Source organism: Ranitomeya imitator, chromosome 1 (assembly GCF_032444005.1).
Source record: "Ranitomeya imitator isolate aRanImi1 chromosome 1, aRanImi1.pri, whole genome shotgun sequence".
Classification (NCBI taxonomy): Eukaryota; Metazoa; Chordata; class Amphibia; order Anura; family Dendrobatidae; genus Ranitomeya; species Ranitomeya imitator.
This window is the reverse complement of record NC_091282.1, coordinates 905,938,462-905,963,927: the sequence shown is the minus strand read 5'-3', so window position 1 is coordinate 905,963,927 and position 25,466 is coordinate 905,938,462. Positions and strand designations below refer to the sequence as shown.

The window sequence follows — 25,466 nt, the reverse complement described above, 5'->3', positions numbered from 1 at the left end:
AGAGGCTGCTGTTGCTGGTGTCTGCCATGTCTTTCTCATCTAATACTGAAGATACCAGGGTGCTGAGGTAAGAAGAGGCTGCTGATGCTGGTGTCTGCCATGTCTTTCTCATCTAATACTGAAGATACCAGGGAGCTGAGGTAATAAAAGGCTGATGATGCTGGTGTCTGCCATGCCTTTCTCTTCTAATACTGGAGATACCAGGGTGCTGAGGTAATAAGAGGCTGCTGATTCTGGTGTCTGCCATGTCTTTCTCATCTAATACTGAAGATACCAGGGTACTGAGGTAAAAAGAGGCTGCTGATGCTGGTGTCTGCCTTGTCTTTCTCATCTAATACTGAAGATACCAGGGTGCTGAGGTAAAAAGAGGCTGCTGATGCTGGTGTCTGCCATATCTTTCTCATCCAATACTGAAGATACCAGGGTGCTGAGGTAATAAGAGGCTGCTGATGCTGGTGTCTGCCATGTCTTTCTCATCTAATACTGAAGATACCAGGGTACTGAGGTAAAAAGAGGCTGCTGATGCTGGTGTCTGCCATGTCTTTCTTATCTAATACTGAAGATACCAGGGTGCTGAGGTAATAAGAGGCTGCTGATGCTGGTGTCTGCCATGTCTTTCTCATCAAATACTGAAGATACCAGGGTACTGAGGTAAAAAGAGGCTGCTGATGCTGGTGTCTGCCATGTCTTTCTCATCTAATACCGAAGATACCAGGGTAATGAGGTAAGACGAGGATGCTCACATTGCTGTCCGCTCTGTCTTCCTAATCTAATACTGAAGATACCAGTGTGCTGAGGTAATAAGAGGCTGCTAATGCTGGTGTCTGCCATGTCTTTCTCATCTAATACTGAAGATACCAGGGTGCTGAGGTAAGAAGAGGCTGCTGATGCTGGTGTCTGCCATGTCTTGCTCATCTAATACTGAAGATACCAGGGAGCTGAGGTAATAAGAGACTGTTGATGCTGGTGTCTGCCATGCCTTTCTCTTCTAATACTGGAGATACCAGGTGTTGTGAATTCTGTGGCCAAGCTCCCTCCTGTGGTCGTGAGTGGTACTTCGGCTGGTTCTGTCTATGAGCTTCCTTTGGTGGATGAGAGTGGTACTGCGGCTTCTGAGTTTCCTTCCTCAGGTGATGAGGTTAAGTCGTTAGGTGCTGCTCTATTTAACTCCACCTAGTGCTTTGATCCTGGCCTCCAGTCAATGTTCTAGTATTGGTCTTGCTTTCTCCTGGATCGTTCCTGTGGCCTGTCTATCCTGCATAAGCTAAGTTTTGCTTGTGTTATTTTTGTTTGCTATTTTTTCTGTCCAGCTTGCTATATTGGTTTTTCTTGCTTGCTGGAAGCTCTGGGACGCAGAGGGAGCACTTCCGTACCGTTAGTCGGTGCGGAGGGTCTTTTTGCCCCCTCTGCGTGGTTGTTTGTAGGGTTTTGTGTTGACCGCAAAGCAATCTTTCCTATCTTCGGTCTGTTCAGTAAGTTGGGCCTCACTTTGCTAAATCTATTTCATCTCTGCGTTTGTATTTTCATCTCAACTCACAGTCATTATATGTGGGGGGCTGCCTTTTCCTTTGGGGTATTTCTCTGAGGCAAGGTAGGCTTATTTTTCTTTCTTAGGGCTAGCTAGTTTCTCAGGCTGTGCTCGAGGCGCATAGGACTGGTCAGGAGCGCTCCACGGCTACCTTTAGTGTGGTTGGATAGGATTAGGGATTGCGGTCAGCAGAGTTCCCACGTCTCAGAGCTCGTCCTATGTTTTTGGTAATTGTCAGGTCACTTTGTGTGCTCTGAACTTCAAGGTCCATTGTGGTTCTGAATCTCCTGCTTATAACAGTAAATAAATCAAGCCTCCTCCCCCCCTGATACGGAACAGACCTCTGGAGCCTCTACATCCACCCTCCAGGTAATAAATCTTTCTAAATATGAACTTACTGCGGTGGAACTTGCCATCCTGAAGAGGGGTTTAACTTTTGCTCCCACACATACGGCCGACAAATTTATTTTAGTTAAGGACCTCTATTTGTTTTGTAGGAACCTCACATTTCAGGTTATCTACAAAAAACCGGATATTCTACAATCAATACCTGAGGATGAGCGCCAAGCCTTTCAAGATCTACTAGCCCTACTGGAGGAGAACGAATCAGGGTGTACCAGAAGAAAGTTCCCTGGCAGAAATAGATCCCTTAAAACGCCTTCCTTTTCCTTGGTACCCGCAATCAAGATATTCTTTGAGCTGGTGAAACGAGACATTCTGGCAATGCCAACACAGGTGGGTAGATCCTCTAACCTTAATCTTGCCGAAAAACGGGCCTTGCGGGACTTACAAAGCAACAAGGAATTTGTGATTAAAGAGGCGGATAAGGGGGGCAATGTGGTGCTGTGGTCAATTGAAGCATATTTAGAGGAGGCCAATAGACAGCTCACTAACCCCAGATGCTATCAAAAATTACCTTCAGATCCCACGGCAGTGTTTGCGTCTAAATTTGACTCTTTACTCTGCAGGACGCTAAGTTTCGGCATTATCTCGCCCCAAGAGAAAAAATATTTATGGGTGGAACATCCGGTCACGGCAACATTTTATATGTTGCCGAAGATACATAAAGATGAGAAGAAACCACCAGGAAGGCCGATTGTTTCTAGCATTGGGAGTATCTGCGAGCGGGCAAGTGAGTATTTGGACTTCTTCTTCCAGCCAATAGTCACGGCCTTGCCCTCCTTTATAAGGGATTCTGCCCATTTTATTGAGGTCTGTGGACGGATAGAACTGCCGGGAGAATTCTACCTGGTAACTTGTGATGTGGAGTCTTTGTACTCCAACATCAAGCATAGTGATGGCCTGCATGCGGTTACTTTTTGCCTAGACAAACTGTCACACTCAGATCGGGGGCATGATTCTTTTCTGTTGGATCTGCTGAAATTTGTTCTTCATCACAACTATTTTTTGTTTGACAGAACATTTTATTTACAGACAGCTGGAGTGGCAATGGGGGCGAAATGTGCACCAACCTACGCAAACATCTTCTTAGGTTGGTGGGAGGAGGTGTTTGTGTACCCATCCCTGGCATATCAACATCATGTCCGGAATTGGCATCGCTATATCGATGACTTATTCTTTATTTGGTCGGGCAGCAGGGAGGGTTGTACTGATTTCATCCACAGCCTCAATTCCAACCCCCATAATATCTTTTTAACCCACTCTATTTCCAACAGTTCGACTAGCTTTCTGGATCTGAGAATTTTCGTACAAGGGAACAAGCTGGTCACGGACCTTTTCCGGAAGCCCACTGCTACTAACGCTCTTTTGGAGTTCAACAGTTTTCACCCTTGGCACACGAAGGTGGGCGTCCCGATGGGACAATTTTTACGCATTAGACGTAATTGCACTCGGGATCAAGACTTTCTGATGCAAGCTCGGGATCTGACGGACCGCTTCAGACAGAGGAGTTATCCCAAACGAGTGGTTGCCACGGCTTTCCAGCGAGCAAGACAACATGATCAGGCCTCACTTTTGATTCCTGTGGGTCGTTCCCGAGAATCGCAGACGAGGTTCATCACGGACTATAATGACAGCTGGGGGCAGGTAAGACACATCCTCACTAGACATTGGCCGATCTTGCAAACAGATATGCAAACCACACAAGTCATCAGCAATAGGCCGTTATTGACATCTAGAAGAGCCCCGAATCTGAGGCAGTTGTTGACCAGGAGCCATTTTTCTAGGCCCACGGTCAAACTTAATAGGGGTATTGTCCTCAAGGGATCATTCCCCTGTGGGGAATGTAATGTCTGCCCCTTTATGACGCCCACCCGGGACATATTTACACACCCCACGAACTCCAGCAGACATGCGTTAAAGGCTTACATCAACTGCAGGAGCAGAAATGTTATTTATGTGCTAATTTGCCCTTGTAATATGATCTATGTAGGGCAAACATCCCAAGAACTACGTAAGAGGTTTCAAAAACACGTATCAACCATACGCCTGGCGGCTACGGACCAAGGCAAAGGTAAAATCTTGACTCCTGTGGCGGCGCATTTCTTGCTGAAACATAGGGGTTCGCCCATTGATTTGCAAGTTGTGGGGTTACAGAGGGTTTCCTGTGGCGAAAGGGGTGGCAATATATCTAACTATCTCTTGCGTGCTGAGTCCAGGTGGATTTTCGATCTTCAGGCGGTCGCACCCATGGGCCTAAATGAGGAATTGCTCTTCACGGGGTTCCTAGGATAGTTGGCGCGTAGATTCATTGGGGTATTTTTAGTTTCTGGGACGTCTGATTTGGTTCCCTTCAGATTTGGTGCCCATATCTAATTTTGCATTTGTCTCCATTCAGGAAGGCTGAGGACGCACCCAAAAGGGTGATGATCATCCCTGGAAATTGGGATATGGATATTACAAGCTTACTGTGGGGACCAACATGGATGCAGAGGTCTTTGACACCTTAGATAATGAAGTGGACCCTGGAGGGTGGATGTGCGGCATGCCATTATGGCAAATGGAAGGACATCTTATGCAGAAGAGATTTTGCTCTCACAGCTACAATGCGGATTTTATGGCAAACTCCTATTATGGACCATGGGCTCGGATGCGCATTTGAGATTGGCAAGTCGGAAGGGGCTTGTGATGAAGAGTGCTTTCTCTCGTATAGATCTGGATGGTGTCGGCCTCATCGACTATGGGACTATAAGCTGGGGACCGGAAACGTCTACATAGCGGCATTGAGAGAATACTCGTACATATACTTACGGACTCAAGGGACATCAGTCTGTTTATATTTATATATGTGTGTGTTTTTTGCCTGATATTGTTATATACTGTATATGGTTGCTGTATAGGTGTTTACGTGCACTTATACCTGTGCACTTGCCAACAATAATAATATTCCTTTCTCCCTTTCAGGTTTTCTGGGTGGCTTTATATGCCCTGTCTTTTTTTTTTTTTTTTTGTGTCCTTTGGCGGTTTTGCCTTTAATCACTAGTATATTTCTATGATTGTGATATCTCCCGGCATTCTGCGGGTGGATATCTTGTGCCTCTGTGTCTTGCTGCAACATGCACACTCTGCCCTCTTTTTACCTGTTGTGTTTTTTTTTTTTTTTTTTTTTTTTTTTCCCCTCCCTTCCCCCCTCTCTGGCTTTTTGGTCCTTATCCCACCCCCTCTGCTCTGTGTCCCATGATGTGTCCATCTAGCCGGCCTCGCTAGCTTAGTCCGGTCCTCGGGCTTTATTCCATTTCTCTTTGCCCTGTGTCCTATGACGTGTCCATCTAGCCGGCTGGCACGGCGCGTGCGCAACGTGGTCCTATGGAATACCGCGGTTTGCGCGTGCGCATGTGACCTTTTGGACGCTCTAGGATTGCCGTTCATTATGATTGTGTTCCTGTCGTCATGGCGTCGCCGGCGTCTTCCGGCTTTTACCTCTCTCTCTCTCTCCCACACCGGTATGCAATTTACCTTATTGGATTTATTATTTAAGCACACACTGTTGCACCTTTAGTTTCACTTCCCCTGACGAAGCTGCGGAGGCAGCGATACGCGTGGGGTGCGCTCCCACCTTATCCTTCTCCTACCTCAGGGCCATTTTGGGGCTGTTATGTTCCCTGGCTCTATGTGGATTTAATCCTTGTGGTGCTCTGTGCCCTTTGACATTGCTGCATCTCCATATACCAGAATTGACGCAGGACAGGTTGTATCCACAGCTGTTATATAGCATGCTATCACATTCCAATCTTAGGACCATGTATTGCATGGATGTTTCATTTTTTGGTTATTAGCAGTGGATACTGACATATTGTGGTCGAGTCCTTTGCGGCCTGTATAGGCACATTTTTGCAGGAGAGCATATGTGACTAGGTGCATCTAGGGTAGGATATTACTGTTTTCCTATTGTATTATGGGATTGTCATTTATTATGGGATATGATGGGTATAGGGATTTGTACATTTGTTTTTAAATGTTTTTAACATGTTTTTTGAGGTGTTTAATAAAGGTGTTTTGCTTTATAGTACTACCGATTGTCTCTATATTTTGGGTTGTGCATACTATTTTTAGTCTACCCTTTCTCTTTTCGTTTGTCCTATAACAGTACTGGAGGCCCAAAGTACTAATGCTTCTCAATAGAGGGAAAAGAGAAGTTCTGAGACCATTTTTTTTTCTTTGCACTGTGTTCTGTCTTTCTTTTCCCCTTTACATCAGGGTGGTTCAGAACACAGGTGTGGACATGGACATTCAGGGTCTGTCCTCTTTGATGGATAATCTCGCTATAAATGTACAGAATATTCAAGATTTAGTGGTTCAGAATCCTATGTTAGAACCTAAAATTCCTATTCCTGAGTTATTTTCTGGAGATAGAGCTAAGTTTTTGAATTTTAAAAATAATTGTAAACTATTTCTGGCTTTGAAACCCCGCTCCTCTGGTGACCCAGTTCAACAAGTTAAGATCATTATTTCTTTATTACGTGGCGACCCTCAAGATTGGGCATTTTCCCTTGCGCCAGGAGATCCTGCATTATGTAATATTGATGCGTTTTTTCTGGCGCTCGGATTGCTGTACGATGAGCCTAATTCAGTGGATCAGGCAGAGAAAAATTTGCTGGCTCTGTGCCAAGGTCAGGATGAGATAGAGATTTATTGTCAGAAGTTTAGAAAGTGGTCCGTGCTCACTCAATGGAATGAATGTGCGCTGGCAGCTATTTTCAGAAAGGGTCTCTCTGAAGCCCTTAAGGATGTCATGGTGGGATTTCCTATGCCTGCTGGTCTGAATGACTCTATGTCTTTGGCCATTCAGATCGGTCGACGCTTGCGTGAGCGTAAATCTGTGCACCATTTGGCGGTATTATCTGAGCATAAACCTGAGCCTATTCAGTGCGATAGGACTTTGACCAGAGCTGAAAGGCAAGAACACAGACGTCAGAATGGGCTGTGTTTCTACTGTGGTGATTCCACTCATGCTATCTCCGATTGTCCTAAGCGCACTAAGCGGTTCGCTAGGTCTGCCACCATTGGTACGGTACAGTCGAAATTTCTTTTGTCCGTTACTTTGATCTGCTCTTTGTCTTCCTATTCTGTCATGGCATTTGTGGATTCAGGCGCTGCCCTGAATTTGATGGACTTGGAGTTTGCTAGGCGCTGTGGGTTTGTCTTGGAGCCCTTGCAGTGTCCTATTCCATTGAGAGGAATTGATGCTACGCCTTTGGCCAAGAATAAGCCTCAGTATTGGACCCAGCTGACCACGTGCATGGCTCCTGCGCACCAGGAGGATATTCGCTTTCTGGTGTTGCATGGTCTGCATGATGTGGTCGTGTTGGGGTTGCCATGGCTACAAGTCCATAACCCAGTATTAGATTGGAAATCAATGTCTGTGTCCAGCTGGGGTTGTCAGGGGGTACATGGTGATGTTCCATTTCTGTCTATCTCATCATCCACCCCTTCTGAGGTCCCAGAGTTCTTGTCTGATTACCGGGATGTATTCGATGAGCCCAAGTCCAATGCCCTACCTCCGCATAGGGATTGTGATTGTGCTATCGATTTGATTCCTGGTAGTAAGTTTCCTAAGGGTCGACTGTTTAATTTATCTGTACCTGAGCACGCCGCTATGCGGAGTTACGTGAAGGAGTCTTTGGAGAAGGGTCATATTCGCCCGTCATCGTCGCCATTGGGAGCGGGGTTCTTTTTTGTGGCCAAGAAGGATGGTTCGCTGAGACCTTGTATTGATTACCGCCTTCTAAATAAAATTACGGTCAAATTTCAGTACCCCTTGCCGCTGCTGTCTGATTTGTTTGCTCGGATTAAGGGGGCTTGTTGGTTCACCAAGATAGATCTTTGTGGTGCATATAATCTTGTGCGTATTAAACGGGGCGATGAATGGAAAACAGCATTTAATACGCCCGAAGGCCATTTTGAGTACCTGGTTATGCCATTCGGGCTTTCTAATGCTCCATCAGTGTTTCAGACCTTTATGCATGACATCTTCCGAGAGTACCTGGATAAATTCCTGATTGTATACTTGGATGATATTTTGGTCTTCTCGGATGATTGGGAGTCTCATGTGAAGCAGGTCAGAATGGTGTTCCAGGTCCTGCGTGCTAATTCTTTGTTTGTTAAGGGGTCAAAGTGTCTCTTTGATGTTCAGAAGGTTTCATTTTTGGGGTTCATTTTTTCTCCTTCTACTATCGAGATGGACTCTGTTAAAGTTCAGGCCATTTATGATTGGACTCAGCCAACATCTCTGAAGAGTTTGCAGAAGTTCCTGGGCTTTGCTAATTTTTATCGTCGCTTCATCAATAATTTTTCTAGTATTGCTAAACCGTTGACTGATTTAACCAAGAAGGGTGCTGATGTGGTCAATTGGTCTTCTGCTGCTGTGCAAGCTTTTCAGGAGTTAAAGTGTCGTTTTTCTTCTGCCCCTGTGTTGTGCCAACCAGATGTTTCGCTTCCGTTCCAGGTCGAGGTTGATGCTTCTGAAATTGGAGCAGGGGCTGTTTTGTCGCAGAGAAGTTCTGATTGCTCGGTGATGAAACCATGCGCCTTCTTTTCCAGGAAATTTTCGCCTGCTGAGTGAAATTATGATGTTGGCAATCTAGAGTTGCTAGCCATGAAGTGGGCATTCGAGGAGTGGCGTCATTGGCTTGAAGGAGCTAAGCATCGCGTGGTGGTCTTGACTGATCACAAGAACTTGACTTATCTCGAGTCTGCCAAACGGTTGAATCCGAATCCGGTTGAAGCCTAGACAGGCTCGTTGGTCGCTGTTTTTCTCCCGTTTTGATTTTGTGGTTTCGTACCTTCTGGGCTCTAAAAATGTGAAGGCGGATGCCCTGTCTAGGAGTTTTGTGCCGGATTCTCCTGGTTTGCCTGAGCCGGCGGGTATTCTCAAAGAGGGGGTAATTTTGTCTGCCATCTCCCCTGATTTGCGGCGGGTGCTTCAAAAATTTCAGGCTAATAGACCTGACCGTTGCCCAGCGGAGAAACTGTTTGTCCCTGATAGGTGGACGAATAAAGTTATCTCTGAGGTTCATTGTTCGGTGTTGGCTGGTCATCCTGGAATCTTTGGTACTAGAGATTTGGTGGCTAGATCCTTTTGGTGGCCGTCTCTGTCGCGGCATGTGCGTTCTTTTGTGCAGTCCTGTGGGATTTATGCTCGGGCTAAGCCCTGCTGTTCTCATGCCAGTGGGTTGCTTTTGCCCTTGCCGGTCCCGAAGAGGCCTTGGACACATATCTCTATGGATTTTATTTCGGATCTCCCCGTCTCTCAAAGAATATCGGTCATTTGGGTGGTTTGTGATCGCTTCTCTAAGATGGTCCATTTGGTGCCCTTGTCTAAATTGCCTTCCTCCTCTGATTTGGTGCCATTGTTTTTCCAGCATGTGGTTCGTTTACATGGCATTCCAGAGAACATCGTTTCTGACAGAGGTTCCCAGTTTGTTTCGAGGTTTTGGCGAGCCTTTTGTGCTAGGATGGGCATTGATTTGTCTTTTTCCTCGGCTTTCCATCCTCAGACAAATGGCCAGACTGAACGAACCAATCAGACCTTGAAAACATATCTGAGATGTTTTGTTTCTGCTGATCAGGATGATTGGGTGTCCTTTTTGCCTTTGGCTGAGTTCGCCCTTAATAATCGGGCCAGCTCGGCTACTTTGGTTTCGCCGTTTTTCTGCAATTCTGGGTTCCACCCTCGTTTCTCTTCAGGGCAGGTTGAGTCTTTGGACTGTCCTGGTGTGGATACTGTGGTGGATAGGTTGCAGCAGATTTGGACTCATGTAGTGGACAATTTGACTTTGTCCCAGGAGAAGGCTCAACGTTTCGCTAACCGCAGGCGCTGTGTGGGTCCCCGACTTCGTGTTGGGGATTTGGTTTGGTTGTCATCTCGTTATATTCCTATGAAGGTTTCCTCTCCTAAGTTTAAGCCTCGTTTCATTGGTCAGTATAGGATTTCTGAGGTTCTTAATCCTGTGTCTTTTCGTTTGACTCTTCCAGCTTCTTTTTCCATCCATAACGTGTTCCATAGGTCATTGTTGCGGAGATACGTGGCACCTGTGGTTCCATCTATTGATCCTCCTGCTCCGGTTTTGGTTGAAGGGGAGTTGGAGTATATAGTGGAGAAGATTTTGGATTCTCGTGTTTCGAGACGGAAACTCCAGTATCTGGTTAAGTGGAAAGGTTATGGTCAGGAAGATAATTCCTGGGTCTTTGCCTCTGATGTCCATGCTGCCGATCTGGTTCGTGCCTTTCATGTGGCTCATCCTGGTCGGCCTGGGGGCTCTGGTGAGGGTTCGGTGACCCCTCCTCAAGGGGGGGTACTGTTGTGAATTCTGTGGCCAAGCTCCCTCCTGTGGTCGTGAGTGGTACTTCGGCTGGTTCTGTCTATGAGCTTCCTTTGGTGGATGAGAGTGGTACTGCGGCTTCTGAGTTTCCTTCCTCAGGTGATGAGGTTAAGTCGTTAAGTGCTGCTCTATTTAACTCCACCTAGTGCTTTGATCCTGGCCTCCAGTCAATGTTCTAGTATTGGTCTTGCTTTCTCCTGGATCGTTCCTGTGGCCTGTCTATCCTGCATAAGCTAAGTTTTGCTTGTGTTATTTTTGTTTGCTATTTTTTCTGTCCAGCTTGCTATATTGGTTTTTCTTGCTTGCTGGAAGCTCTGAGACGCAGAGGGAGCACCTCCGTACCGTTAGTCGGTGCGGAGGGTCTTTTTGCCCCCTCTGCGTGGTTGTTTGTAGGGTTTTGTGTTGACCGCAAAGCAATCTTTCCTATCTTCGGTCTGTTCAGTAAGTTGGGCCTCACTTTGCTAAATCTATTTCATCTCTGCGTTTGTATTTTCATCTCAACTCACAGTCATTATATGTGGGGGGCTGCCTTTTCCTTTGGGGCATTTCTCTGAGGCAAGGTAGGCTTATTTTTCTTTCTTAGGGCTAGCTAGTTTCTCAGGCTGTGCTCGAGGCGCATAGGACTGGTCAGGAGCGCTCCACGGCTACCTTTAGTGTGGTTGGATAGGATTAGGGATTGCGGTCAGCAGAGTTCCCACGTCTCAGAGCTCGTCCTATGTTTTTGGTAATTGTCAGGTCACTTTGTGTGCTCTGAACTTCAAGGTCCATTGTGGTTCTGAATCTCCTGCTTATAACAACCAGGGTGCTGAGGTAATAAGAGGCTGCTGATGCTGGTGTCTGCCATGTCTTTCTCTTCTAATACTGAAGATACCAGGGTGCTGAGGTAATAAGAGGCTGCTGATGCTAGTGTCTGCCATGTCTTTCTCTTCTAATACTGAAGATACCAGGGTGCTGAGGTAATAAGAGGCTGCTGATGCTGGTGTCTGCTATGTCTTTCTCTTCTAATACTGAAGATACCAGGGTGCTGAGGTAAAAAGAGGCTGCTGATGCTGGTGTCTGCCATGTCTTTCTCATCTAATGCTGAAGATACCAGGGTACTGAGGTAATAAGAGGCTGCTGTTGCTGGTGTCTGCCATGCATTTCTCTTCTAATACTGGAGATACCAGGGTGCTGAGGTAATAAGAGGCTGCTGATGCTGGTGCCTGCCATGTCTTTCTCATCTAATACTGAAGATACCAAGGAGCTGAGGTAAAAAGAGGCTGCTGATACTGGTGTCTGCCATGTCTTTCTCATCTAATACTGAAGATACCAGGGTGCTGAGGTAATAAGAGGCTGCTGATGCTGGTGTCTGCCATGTTTTCTCTTCTAATACTGAAGATACCAGGGTGCTGAGGTAGAAAGAGGCGGCTGATACTGGTGTCTGCCATGTCTTTGTCATCTAATACTGAAGATAACAGGGTGCTGAGGTAAAAGGAGGCTGCTGATGCTGGTGTCTGCCATATCTTTCTCTTCTAATACTGAAGATATCAGGGTGCTGAGGTAATAAGAGGCTGCTGATGCTGGTGTCTGCCATGTCTTTCTCATCTAATACTGAAGATACCAGGGTGCTGAGGTAAGAAGAGGCTGCTCACTTTGCTGTCCGCTCTGTCTTCCTAATCTAATACTGAAGATACCAGGGTGCTGAGGTAATAAGAGGCTGCTGTTGCTGGTGTCTGCCATGTTTTCTCTTCTAATACTGAAGATACCAGGGCGCTGAGGTAGAAAGAGGCTGCTGATGCTGGTGTCTGCCATGTCTTTCTCATCTAATACTGAAGATAACAGGGTGCTGAGGTAAAAGGAGGCTGCTGATGCTGGTGTCTGCCATGTCTTTTTCTTCTAATACTGAAGATACCAGGGTGCTGAGGTAATAAGAGGCTGCTGATGCTGGTGTCTGCCATGTTTTCTCTTCTAATACTGAAGATACCAGGGCGCTGAGGCTGCTGATGCTGGTGTCTGCCATGTCTTTTTCTTCTAATACTGAAGATACCAGGGTGCTGAGGTAAAAAGAGGCTGCTGATGCTGGTGTCTGCCATGTCTTTTTCTTCTAATACTGAAGATACCAGGGTGCTGAGGTAAAAAGAGGCTGCTGATGCTGTTGTCTGCCATGTCTTTCTCATCTAATACTGAAGATACCAGGGTGCTGAAGTAAGAAAAGTTTGCTCATACTGCTTACTATGTATTTATGATCTAATACTGGCGATACTAGGGATGCTGAAGTAATAAGAGCCTGTACACACTGTTATTCATCCTGTCTTTCTGTTCTAATACGGAAGGTAACATGATTCTTGAGATAAGAAGATGCTTCTCACACTCCTGTCCACCCAGTTTTCCTTATGTAATTCTGGAGATACCAGGAGTGCTGAAGTAATAATAGACTGCTCACACTGCAATTCACCATGCCTTTCTGATCTAATACTGGGTATGTCAGGGTGCTGAGATAAGATGAGATTCACATTGCTGTCCAGAATGTCTATCTGATCTAATACTGGAGATACCAGGGTGCTGAGGTAAAAAGAGGCTGCTGATGCTGGTGTCTGCCATGTCTTTCTCATCTAATGCTGAAGATACCAGGGTGCTGAGGTAAAAGGAGGCTGCTGATGCTGGTGTCTGCCATATCTTTCTCTTCTAATACTGAAGATATCAGGGTGCTGAGGTAATAAGAGGCTGCTGATGCTGGTGTCTGCCATGTCTTTCTCATCTAATACTGAAGATACCAGGGTGCTGAGGTAAGAAGAGGCTGCTCACTTTGCTGTCCGCTCTGTCTTCCTAATCTAATACTGAAGATACCAGGGTGCTGAGGTAATAAGAGGCTGCTGTTGCTGGTGTCTGCCATGTTTTCTCTTCTAATACTGAAGATACCAGGGCGCTGAGGTAGAAAGAGGCTGCTGATGCTGGTGTCTGCCATGTCTTTCTCATCTAATACTGAAGATAACAGGGTGCTGAGGTAAAAGGAGGCTGCTGATGCTGGTGTCTGCCATGTCTTTTTCTTCTAATACTGAAGATACCAGGGTGCTGAGGTAATAAGAGGCTGCTGATGCTGGTGTCTGCCATGTTTTCTCTTCTAATACTGAAGATACCAGGGCGCTGAGGCTGCTGATGCTGGTGTCTGCCATGTCTTTTTCTTCTAATACTGAAGATACCAGGGTGCTGAGGTAAAAAGAGGCTGCTGATGCTGGTGTCTGCCATGTCTTTTTCTTCTAATACTGAAGATACCAGGGTGCTGAGGTAAAAAGAGGCTGCTGATGCTGTTGTCTGCCATGTCTTTCTCATCTAATACTGAAGATACCAGGGTGCTGAAGTAAGAAAAGTTTGCTCATACTGCTTACTATGTGTTTATGATCTAATACTGGCGATACTAGGGATGCTGAAGTAATAAGAGCCTGTACACACTGTTATTCATCCTGTCTTTCTGTTCTAATACGGAAGGTAACATGATTCTTGAGATAAGAAGATGCTTCTCACACTCCTGTCCACCCAGTTTTCCTTATGTAATTCTGGAGATACCAGGAGTGCTGAAGTAATAATAGACTGCTCACACTGCAATTCACCATGCCTTTCTGATCTAATACTGGGTATGTCAGGGTGCTGAGATAAGATGAGATTCACATTGCTGTCCAGAATGTCTATCTGATCTAATACTGGAGATACCAGGGTGCTGAGGTAAAAAGAGGCTGCTGATGCTGGTGTCTGCCATGTCTTTCTCATCTAATGCTGAAGATACCAGGGTGCTGAGGTAATAAGAGGCTGCTGATGCTGGTGTCTGCCATGTCTTTCTCATCTAATGCTGAAGATACCAGGGTGCTGAGGTAATAAGAGGCTGCTGATGCTGGTGTCTGCCATGTCTTTCTCATCTAATACTGAAGATACCAGGGTGCTGAGGTAAAAAGAGGCTGCTGATGCTGGTGTCTGCCATGTCTTTCTCATCTAATACTGGAGATACCAGGTTGCTAAGTTAAGAATAGGCTGCTCACACTTTTGTCTACCCTGTCTTTCTAATGTAATGCTGGAGATGCCAGGTGTGCTATGGTAAGAAGAGGCTGCTCACACTTCTGTCTACCCTGTCTTTCTGATCTAATACTGAAAATAACAGGAGTGCTGAGGTAAGAAAAGTTTGCTCATACTGCTATTTACTATGTGTTTATGATCTAATACTGGAGATACTAGGGATGCTGAGGTAATAAGAGCCTGTACACACTGTTATTCATCCTGTCTTTCTGTTCTAATACGGAAGGTAACAGGATTCTTCAGATAAGAAGATGCTTCTCACACTCCTGTCCACCCTGTTTTCCTAATGTAATTCTGGAGATACCAGGAGTGCTGAAGTAATAATAGACTGCTCACACTGCAATTCACCATGCCTTTCTGATCTAATACTGGATATGTCAGGGTGCTGAGATAAGATGAGATTCACATTGCTGTCCAGAATGTCTATCTGATCTAATACTGGAGATAACAGGAGTGCTGAGGTAGGAAAAGGCTGCTCATTTTGCAATCTTTCAAGTCTTTTTGATTTAATGCTGGAAATGTCAGGGTGCTGAGGTAAAAAGAGACTGCTCACACTCCAGTCACACCCAGTCTTTCTGAATGAGAGTACATAGTACTTTTATCCCCTGATTACAAGAGTGGAGCTTCCTACTACACATACTCACAGGCACCTATCCTAACATTGTACAATTAAAATGCAATGCAGAGCCCCCAGGTTACATCACCCTATAGGCACAGCATTACAGCAACAATGGCCACCATGATCTTTTTACTTGGTGTTGGTGCTGTGTGGTGGCCATTCTTTCTGTGATGCTATCCCGGTGGGGTGGTTTGATTTGGAACATTGATGGTGTGGTACTGCTTTGGTAGTGGTCGGCACATGGCACCTTTTCTTTAACCCCTTCAAGACATGCGCCTTACTAGTACTTCACATGTCGTGTCTCCCCCTTTGATGTGGGCTCCGTCGCTGAGCCCACATATTTTTTGGCACATATCAGCTGTTTTGAACAACTGGCATGTTCCTGGAACAGCAGCGGGTAGAATCGCGATCCACCCATGGCATTTAATGCGTTCTTCCGGCAATCGCCCCATCTGTGACCCTGACACGTGATCGTGGGTCACCGATGGGTCGGCATGACAATCAGAGGTCTCCTGCAGACCTCTATGGTTGTCACTGCCGGATTGCTATGAGCGCCGCCCAGCGGTTGGTGCTCATAGCAAGTTAGCAATTCTGCTACATACAGGCAATTTGATAATCGCCTGTATGTAGCAGAGCCGATCAGGTTATGGCAGCTTCTAGTCTCCCATGGACACTATTGAAGCATGACAAAAGTAAAAAAAAAAAAAAAAAAAAAAATATTAAAAGAATTAAAAAAGATCAAATCACCCCTATTTCACCCCATTCAAAAAAAAAATCAAACATACACATATTTGGTATCGCCGTGTTCACAATTGCCTGATCTATCAATGTAAAAAAGAATTAACCCGATCGCTAAACGGCATAACAAGAAAAAAATTCAAAACCCCAGAATTACGTTTTTTTTTGTTGCCGCTACAGTGCAATAAAATGCAATAATGGGCAATCAAAAGATCGTAGCTACACCAAAGTGATATCAATAAAAACGTCAGTTCGTCACGCACAAAATAACCCCTCACCCAGACCCAGATCACGAAATATAGAGATGCTGCAGGTCTCAGAAAATGGTTCAATTTTTTCTTACCAAAGTTTGGATTTTTTTTTCCACCACTTAAATATAAAAGAATCTAACATGTTTGGTGTCTATGAACTCATAATGACATGGAGAATCATAATGACAGGTCAGTTTTAGCATTTAGTGAGCATGGTTAAAAAAAACAGTAGAATTGCACTTTTTGGCAATTTCACCGCACTTGGAATTTTTTTCCCGTTTCCCAGTACACAATATGTTAAAAGCAATTGAGTCCTTCAAAAGTACAACTTGTCGTGCAAAAATCAAGCCCTCACATGGCCATTTTGACCAAAAATTAAAAAAGTTATGGCTCTGGGAAGAAGGGGAGCAAAAAGCAAAAACGCAAAAGCGAAAATACCTCCTGTCATGACGGGGTTAAACATATACCGTCTTTCACTGTTGGTATCCTTGGCAAACAGGAACCTGAAAGACAAAACAGGGTAGCAAGATAGCACAATGACAATGTATAACATTATCATTGTCTTGCTTGAGTTCTCCATCTTCTGCTTTGGTTCACAGCAAGGCTTACAACATATAGCTCCCTCACTGTATGAAGGCTCCTATGGTAGCCCTTACCATGCATGATGGCCCCCATAGTACATCCACACACTATATGATCAGCCCTGCATTATTTGATGTGACCATAGTAGTTACCACACCGTATGTTGGCCCCCACGGTAACCCTACCCACTATATGGTAGTCCCCGCAGTAGCCCTACACACTTTATGATGGCTTTACACAGTATGATGGTCCCTCACAGTAGCCCCTACATGGTTTGATAGCTCCCACAGTAATCTCCACACTGTATGATGGCCCCCAGAATAGCCCCCACACTGTATGATGGCCCCTACAGTAGTTCCCACACGTTATGATGCCCCTACAGTATCTACCATACTGATTTGTAAATAACATTGCTTCCCCATTTCAGTTTCCTCCAATGTAAGTAGACATCTTCCGCTCCCTACAACATCCTACAGCACACAGTCCAATGTAAATAACATTATACCATTACACCTCACATTTTGGACTTATCCAGCATATAGTCCCATGTACATATCATCATTTCCCACCCTTCAACTCCCTCCATCATACATTCCCATGTAAATACTTTCTATTCCCTTCAGTCCCTGACAGCAAACATTCCTATGTTAAAAGACATCACTTTCTTCAGCACTACCAACATACAGTTTCATAACTACCCACTTTTCAGCCACATTCAAAATATAGTCCCATATAAATAACACCATGTTCCACTTTTCAGGTCCCCTCCAACATAAAGTTCTATGTAAATAACATCATTCTCCTCCCTGCAGCCCCTTCAGCATACTGTATCACAAAAATACATCACTCCACTCTCCAGTTCTCTACAACATACAGTCCCATCTAAATAACATCACTTTCTGGTACAGCCCTCTCATTATTCAGTTCCATGCAAAAATACATCCCCCTCCATTCAAGCTCCTCCATCTTGTTTAAAAAAATGCACTCCCCTTAAAGTACAGCCCCTTTCTGTAGTATATCATTCCTCTCAGGCCCTGTATGTACAGCTCTATACTGCAGTATATCACTCCTCTTCTCACCTGCACTACATCATTTTTCTCAGCCACTTTATATACAGTCCCATTCTGTAATATATCACTCCTCTTAGCCCCTGAATATATAGATCTCTGCATGCAATACATTACTCATTTCATGTCCTCTATATACAGCTCTGTCCCACAGTACATCACTCCTCTTAAATCCTCTATGCACAGCCCCATCCTAGATTACATCACTCACATCATCCCCTGTATATTAAGCCTCATTTTGTACACCATGCAATACATTTCTAAATTCAGCTCCTCAACACCGCTATATGTAGCCCCATCTTGCAGGACACTGCTCTTCTTAGATTGTCTATATACTCCCCCATCTTACAGTACATTTCTCCTTTCAGTCTTCTCTATGTACAGCCACATCCTACAGGACATCACTTTTTTCAGTCACCTCCTGCAGAGCATAATTCATTTTATGTACATGCACAGGGTTGCCACCAGGAATTTCAGGGACCCATACTGGGAACATTTTCTGCCTCTTCGGACCCACGCTTCACCCCGGTTCTGCCTCCACCCCTCAAACCTTCCAGAGTTCCACTGCCTACTCTTGGAAAAACTCCACTTCTGCACCACGTCCTCACCAATCACACATTAACAGCTTCCATCGAACACCATATCAAATACATAACCATTACCTTTAGTTTTGGGCATAAGGTTTTTTAAGCCTGCCATAATGACAAAGTAGACTCTTTTGGCAAGGCCCTACTCTACTTGTTAAAATATCTGAAACTTAGGTATATTTTTATTTATTTTATTTATTTTTATTTAAGGGAATAAGTAAAATACATTTTCTATAATGACCAATAATACCACACACAAGGAATAAATACTTTCACACGGTGACCAGACTACATATTACTATATTACCATCACAAAGTGACCAACTAATACCACATACAATAGACAAATACCACCACACCATGTCCAGACCATATATTAACACTACCTAGTGACAAAATAATACCACATGCAAGGAACAAATACCACCATGCCGTGACCAAACTACATATTACCACCACATTGTGACTGAATAATACCACATACAAGAGACAAATACTACCACACCGTGACTAGACCACAACATAATCCTAAACTCTCCCCCACCAAGTTCATCACAATCGGCCGGCAGCTCCATGATGGAATGATGGTGAAGGTCCTGAATGATGAAGATGAAACGGAGGCCTTCCCAGTTACAAATGGCATAAAACAAGGCTGTGTGTGTTAGGGCTAGCGGAACGCACCAAATAATAAGACTGATAGTGTACGGTGCGTTCGTAGCCCGGGGTCCACCGTGCAGAGATGGAACCTGCTGCTGAGTAATGACGGACTATATGGCGGTACTCATAAGTATACTCGCGTGGGTTAAACTTCACCCAACGTGAAGGAAGCGATCCTGTTGCGTCACAGGATCGCGGTACCGCACATAGAAGGCGAGCAAGCAGTCAGTGAACTTAACCCCAACTAGGATTGAAGTCCGATTAGACCACTTGCTGACACAACACCGCAACAGGGTGTGTTAGGCAACTCTTATAATAAGAGCACCGAAGTGCGAACTGTGCCGTGCTGGCAGGCACCACTAAGCACCCAGACGTGGGTCAGGAAGTGCACTACTGGCGCATGGCGCCGCACTGGCGGTCACAGCAATAGACGCTGATACGTGTGTGACACGTTGAGTGATTTGTCGGGCGCTAGATAGCAGCCATACTCCATACGCGAACAGTCATACAATAGGGTAGGGGTATTTAATGAACGACTTGCACTCACAACAAACACATGTATTCAATTGTACACTAGCGCATGGCCGTGCGGTCATGCGCAGTTTATATAATTGCAGGACAGGAAGTGGCCACAGAAACTTTGCCCTTCCAAGACCTGCCAAGAGGACCAATGGAATGCGCTGCAAAGCCAGAGCACATGACCCTCGATCTCCAACGGGAGATCTTGCTCTGGGCATGCTCAGTGTGCGCAAACAAGGACTTAGTCCCAGGGAAGTCCGCTCGCCGCTGACCAGCACTGACTTTAATGGCAGGAGCTGAAGAAGCAGCAGTAACTCTCTGTACAGAGTGAGAGCGAGCAAGACACTGGGAGCGACGTCCCTGCTGAGCAGACTCCACTGCGGCTGGAGGAGAATGGGAGACCGCAGCGGAGACGGATCGAGATTCCCCCTGTGCAGCAGAGGAAACTCGACTCCTAACAGTGTGCTTGCCCCGACCCTGTTCAGTATGCTTCTTTCTGTCATGATGAGAAATGCCTTTAGCAACTTTGAAGACCGTTTTTCACAAGCTTGCTACAACTTCGGTCTTGTTATCAGCGCTAGAAAGACCGAAGTTATGTACCAACCTGCTCCAGGAAAACCATACCAGCAGCCACACATTACAGTGAAGGAGAACAACCTCAAATCAGTTGACAACTTCACCTACCTGGGCAGCACACTCCCCCGCATAGCGGTCAACAACAGAATTGCCGAAGCCAGCGCTGCCTTTGGGAGACTGTGTAGGAACGTCTGGGAACAAAGTGGACTCAGCCTTACCACTAAGCTCAAGGTCTATGGTGCGGTGGTCCTTACCACACTTCACTATACCAGCAAGACTAGGATTGTATACAGCTGACAACCTGTTGTGAATTTTGCTCTTGGGTTCCCTCCGGTGTGTGAAGGTGGGAATGCAGTTGTCTCTGAGTCACAGTCCTGGCCAGGTGTATCTGATGATTACAATTCGGACTGGGATATTTAGATGTGCAGGATCCTTTAGCCCTTGCCAGTTGTCAATGTTTCTTGTGAAGTGATGAATCACTTTCTGGCTTCTCCTGCCTGCTGCCAAATTCAGCAAAGATAAGTGTTTGGTTCTTTGTATCTGTGGCACACTGCTGTGTGCTTGTTTCAGTTTTATTCCTGCTCTGATTGTAGGATTCACTGGAGTTGCAGATTTACGCTCCTACATCTATAAGTTAGGATATAGGAAGTTTCTGTAATTTCTGCTGTGGATGTTTTTGAAGGGTTTTATACTGACCGCACAGAACTCTGTTCTATCCTGTCCTATCTAGCTATCTATCTAGTGTGGCCTCCTGTGCTAAATTCTGTTTTCTGCCTGTGTATGTTTTTTCCTCTCCGACTCACCGCCAATATTTGTGGGGGCTGTCTATGCTTTGGGGATTTTCTCTGAGGCAAGATAGTATTCCTCTTTCCATCTTTAGGGGTAATTAGTCCTCTGGCTGTGATGAGGTGTCTAGGTGTGTTAGGTACACTCCATGGCTACTTCTAGTTGCGGTGTTAAGTTCAGGATTGCGGTCAGTACAGTGGCCATCATCTCCAGTCAAAGTTCTCATGCAGCTCCAAAGTCACCGGATCATAACAGTACAACTGGCCAACAATGAGTTAAATGCATCTCAGAAGAAGGGAAGGAAGCTCTTGAGCCATTTTTTTTCTCCAGTCTGTTTTGTGTTCTCCTCCCTCTTAATATCTGGGTGGCTGAGGAGCCTGGTGCAAGCATGAATGTGCAGGATTTAGCTTCTCGTGTAGACCAGATTGCTGCTAAGGTGCAAGGTATTTCCGATTACATTATTCAGACTCCTGCTTTAGAACCAAAGATTCATACTCCTGATTTATTTTCTGGTGACAGGTCTAAATTTTTGAGTTTCAAAAACAACTGTAAACTTTTTTTTGCCCTGAGACCTCGATCCTCTGGTGATTCCAGTCAGCAGGTAAAAATCGTTATTTTACTGCTGGCGACCCGCAGGAGTGGGCGTTTTCTCTGGAATCTGGGAATCCGGCTTTGCTTAATATTGATTCCTTTTTTCAGGCTTTAGGATTATTGTATGATGAGCCTAATTCTGTGGATCAAGCTGAGAAGACGTTGTTGGCACTGTCTCAGGGTCAAGAGGTGGCAGAATTGTATTGTCAGAAATTCAAATAATGGTCTGTGTTGACTAAATGGAATAATGATGCTTTAGCGGCAATTTTCAGAAGGGGGCTTTCTGAATCCGTTAAATATGTTATGGTGGGGTTTCCCACGCCTTCCGGTCTGAGTGAATCTATGTCTCTGGCCATTCAGATTGACCGACGCCTGCGGGAGCGCAGAACTGTGCGCGCTGTGGCATTATCCTCAGAGCAAATTCCTGAGCCTATGCAATGTGATAGAATTCTGTCTAGAACGGAACGACAAGGTTTCAGACGTCAAAATAGGTTGTGTTATTATTGTGGTGATGCTTCTCAAGTCATTTCTGTCTGCCCTAAGCGGACAAAGAGGATCGCCAGTTCAATTACCATCAGTACTGTACAACCTAAATTTTTGTTATCCGTGTTCTTGATCTGCTCATTGTCATCATTTTCTGTCATGGCGTTTGTGGATTCAGGCGCCGCCTTGAGTTTGATGCATTTTGAGTTTGCCAAGCGTTGTGGTTTTCTCTTGCAGCTTTTGCAGAACCCTATTCCTTTAAGAGGTATTGATGCTACACCCTTGGCTAAAAATAAGCCCCAGTTTTGGACACAGGTAAGCATGCGCATGGTGCCAGCTCATCAGGAAGATTGTCGATTTCTGGTGTTGCATAACTTGCATGATGTTGTCGTGCTGGGTTTTCCGTGGTTGCAGGTACATAATCCTGTGGTGGACTGGAAGTCCGTGTCTGTGACTAGTTGGGGTTGTCAGGGGGTTCATAATGATGTTCCTTTGATGGCAATCTCCTCTTCTTCACCTTCTGAGATTCCAGAGTTTTTGTCTGATTTTCAGGATGTATTCGATGAGCCAAAGTCCAGTTTCCTTCCACCGCACAGGGACTGTGATTGTGCTATTGACTTGATTCCAGGCTGTAAGTTTCCTAAGGGTCGACTTTTCAACCTATCAGTGCCTGAACATACCGCCATGCGGAGCTACTATATTAAGGAGTCTTTGGAGAAAGGGCATATTCGACCATCTTCTTCACCGTTGGGTGCGGGGTTCTTTTTTTTTGGTAAAAAAGATGGTTCCTTGAGACCCTGTATAGATTATCGCCTCTTCAATAAAATCACGGTCAAGTTTCAATACCCTCTACCTTTGCTTTCCGATTTGTTTGCTAGGATTAAGGGAGCTAGTTGGTTTACGAAGATTGACCTTCGAGGGGCATATAATCTTGTTCGTATTAAGCAGGGTGATGAACGGAAAACTGCATTTAAAATGCCCGAAGGCCATTTTGAATATCTTGTGATGCCATTCGGACTCTCTAATGCTCCATCTGTTTTTCAGTCCTTTATGCATGATATTTTCCGGACTTATCTTGATAAATTCTTGACTGTATATTTGGACGATATTTTGATTTTTTCCGATGATTGGGAGTCTCATGTGCAACAGGTCAGGATGATATTTCAGATCCTTCGTGACAATGCCCTGTTTGTGAAAGGGTCTAAGTGTCTCTTTGGGGTGCAGAAAGTCTCTTTTTTGGGCTTCATTTTTTCTCCCTCGTCTATAGAGATGGATCCGGTTAAGGTTCAGGCCATTCATGATTGGATTCAGCCCACATCCGTGAAGAGCCTTCAGAAATATTTGGGTTTTGCAAATTTTTATCGCCGTTTCATTGCTAATTTTTCTAGCGTGGTTAAACCCTTGACCGATTTGACGAAGAAGGGCGCTGATGTGGCGAATTGGTCCTCTGCGGCTGTCTCTGCCTTTCAGGAGCTTAAACGTCGATTTACTTCTGCTCCAGTGTTGCGCCAACCGGATGTTTCTCTTCCGTTTCAGATTGAGGTTGACGCTTCTGAGATTGGGACAGGGGCCGTTTTGTCTCAGAGGGATCCTGTTGGTTCCTTAATGAAACCGTGTGCCTTCTTTTCCCGTAAATTTTCACCTGCTGAACGCAATTATGATGTCGGCAATCGGGAGTTGTTGGCTATGAAGTGGGCGTCTGAGGAGTGGCGACATTGGCTTGAGGGAGCTAAGCACCGTATTGTGGTCTTGACCGATCATAAGAATTTGATTTACCTTGAGTCTGCTAGACGGCTGAATCCTAGACAGGCTCGATGGTCCTTGTTTTTTTCCCGTTTTGATTTTGTGGTCTCGTACCTTCCGGGTTCTAAGAATATTAAGGCTGATGCCCTCTCTAGGAGTTTTTTGCCTGATTCTCCTGAGGTCTTGGAGCTGGTCGGTATTCTGAAAGAAGGGGTGGTCCTTTCTGCCATTTCCCCTGATTTACGACGGGCTCTTCAGGAATTTCAGGCTGACAGACCTGACCGCTGTCCTGTGGGGAAATTGTTTGTTCCTGACAGATGGACTAGTAGAGTGATTTCTGAGGTTCACTGTTCCGTGTTGGCTGGTCATCCTGGCATTTTTGGTACCAGAGATTTGGTTGGTAGGTCCTTTTGGTGGCCTTCATTGTCTCGTGATGTGCGTTCTTTTGTGCAGTCCTGTGGGACTTGTGCGCGGGCTAAGCCTTGTTGTTCCCATGCTAGTGGGTTGCTTTTGCCATTGCCAATCCCTGAGAGGCCCTGGACGCATATTTCGATGGATTTTATTTCTGATCTTCCTGTCTCCCAGAAGATGTCTGTTATCTGGGTTGTTTGTGACCGGTTCTCTAAGATGGTTCATTTGGTGCCCTTGCCTAAATTGCCTTCCTCTTCAGGTTTGGTTACGTTGTTTTTTTAGCATGTGGTTCGTTTGCATGGTATTCCGGAGAATATTGTGTCCGACAGAGGTTCCCAGTTTGTTTCTAGGTTTTGGCGGGCCTTTTGTGCTGGGCTGGGCATTGATTTGTCTTTTTCTTCTGCATTTCATCCTCAGACAAATGGCCAGACCGAGCGCACTAATCAGACCTTGGAGACTTATTTGAGATGCTTTGTGCCTGCTGATCAGGATGATTGGGTGGCTTTCTTGCCATTGGCCGAGTTTGCCCTTAATAATCGGGCTAGTTCTGCTACCTTGGTTTCGCCTTTCTTTTGTAATTTTGGTTTTCATCCTCGTTTTTCTTCTGGGCAGGTTGAGCCTCCTGACTGTCCTCGTGTGGATTCTGTGGTGGACAGGTTGCAGCAGATTTGGGCTCATGTGGTGGACAAGTTGGTGTTGTCTCAAGAGGAGGCTCAACGTTTTGCTAATCGTCGTCGGTGTGTTGGTTCCCGGCTTTGGGTTGGGGATCTGGTCTGGTTGTCCTCCCGTCATGTTCCTATGAAGGTTTCATCTCCTAAGTTTAAGCCTTGGTTTATTGGTCCTTATAGGATTTCTGAGATTATTAATCCGGTGTCTTTTCGACTGGCGCTTCCGGCCTCTTTTGCTATCCATAATGTCTTCCATAGATCTTTGTTGCGGAGATATGTGGAGCCTGTTGTTCCCTCTGTTGATCCTCCGGCCCCTGTGTTGGTTGATGGGGAGTTGGAATATGTTGTTGAGAAGATTTTGGATTCCCGTTTTTCGAGGCGGAAGCTTCAGTACCTGGTCAAATGAAGGGTTATGGCCAGGAGGATAATTCTTGGGTTTTTGCCTCTGATGTCCATGCTGCTGATTTGGTCCGTGCCTTTCATCTGGCTCGTCCTGATCGTCCTGGGGGCCCTGGTTCGGTGACCCCTCCTCAAGGGGGGGTACTGTTGTGAATTCTGCTCTTGGGTTCCCTCCGGTGGTTGAAAGTGGGAATGCAGTTGTCTGAGTCACAGTCCTGGCCAGGTGTATCTGATGATTACAATTCGGACTGGGATATTTAGATGTGCAGGATCCTTTAGCCCTTGCCAGTTGTCAATGTTTCTTGTGAAGTGATGGATCACTTTCTGGCTTCTCCTGCCTGCTGCCAAATTCAGCAAAGATAAGTGTTTGGTTCTTTGTATCTGTGGCACACTGCTGTGTGCTTGTTTCAGTTTTATTCCTGCTCTGATTGTAGGAT

General features: G+C 45.4%; 1 long non-coding RNA gene across 1 annotated transcript; it reads left to right on the top strand.

The window, feature by feature from the left end:
• The first annotated feature begins 1,840 nt into the window (after positions 1-1,840).
• On the top strand, positions 1,841-2,591 carry LOC138654244 (uncharacterized). Its single transcript, XR_011316159.1, has 3 exons — positions 1,841-1,897; positions 2,026-2,263; positions 2,497-2,591. It is a non-coding gene; the product is annotated as an uncharacterized lncRNA (long non-coding RNA).
• Positions 2,592-25,466: the final 22,875 nt, after the last annotated feature.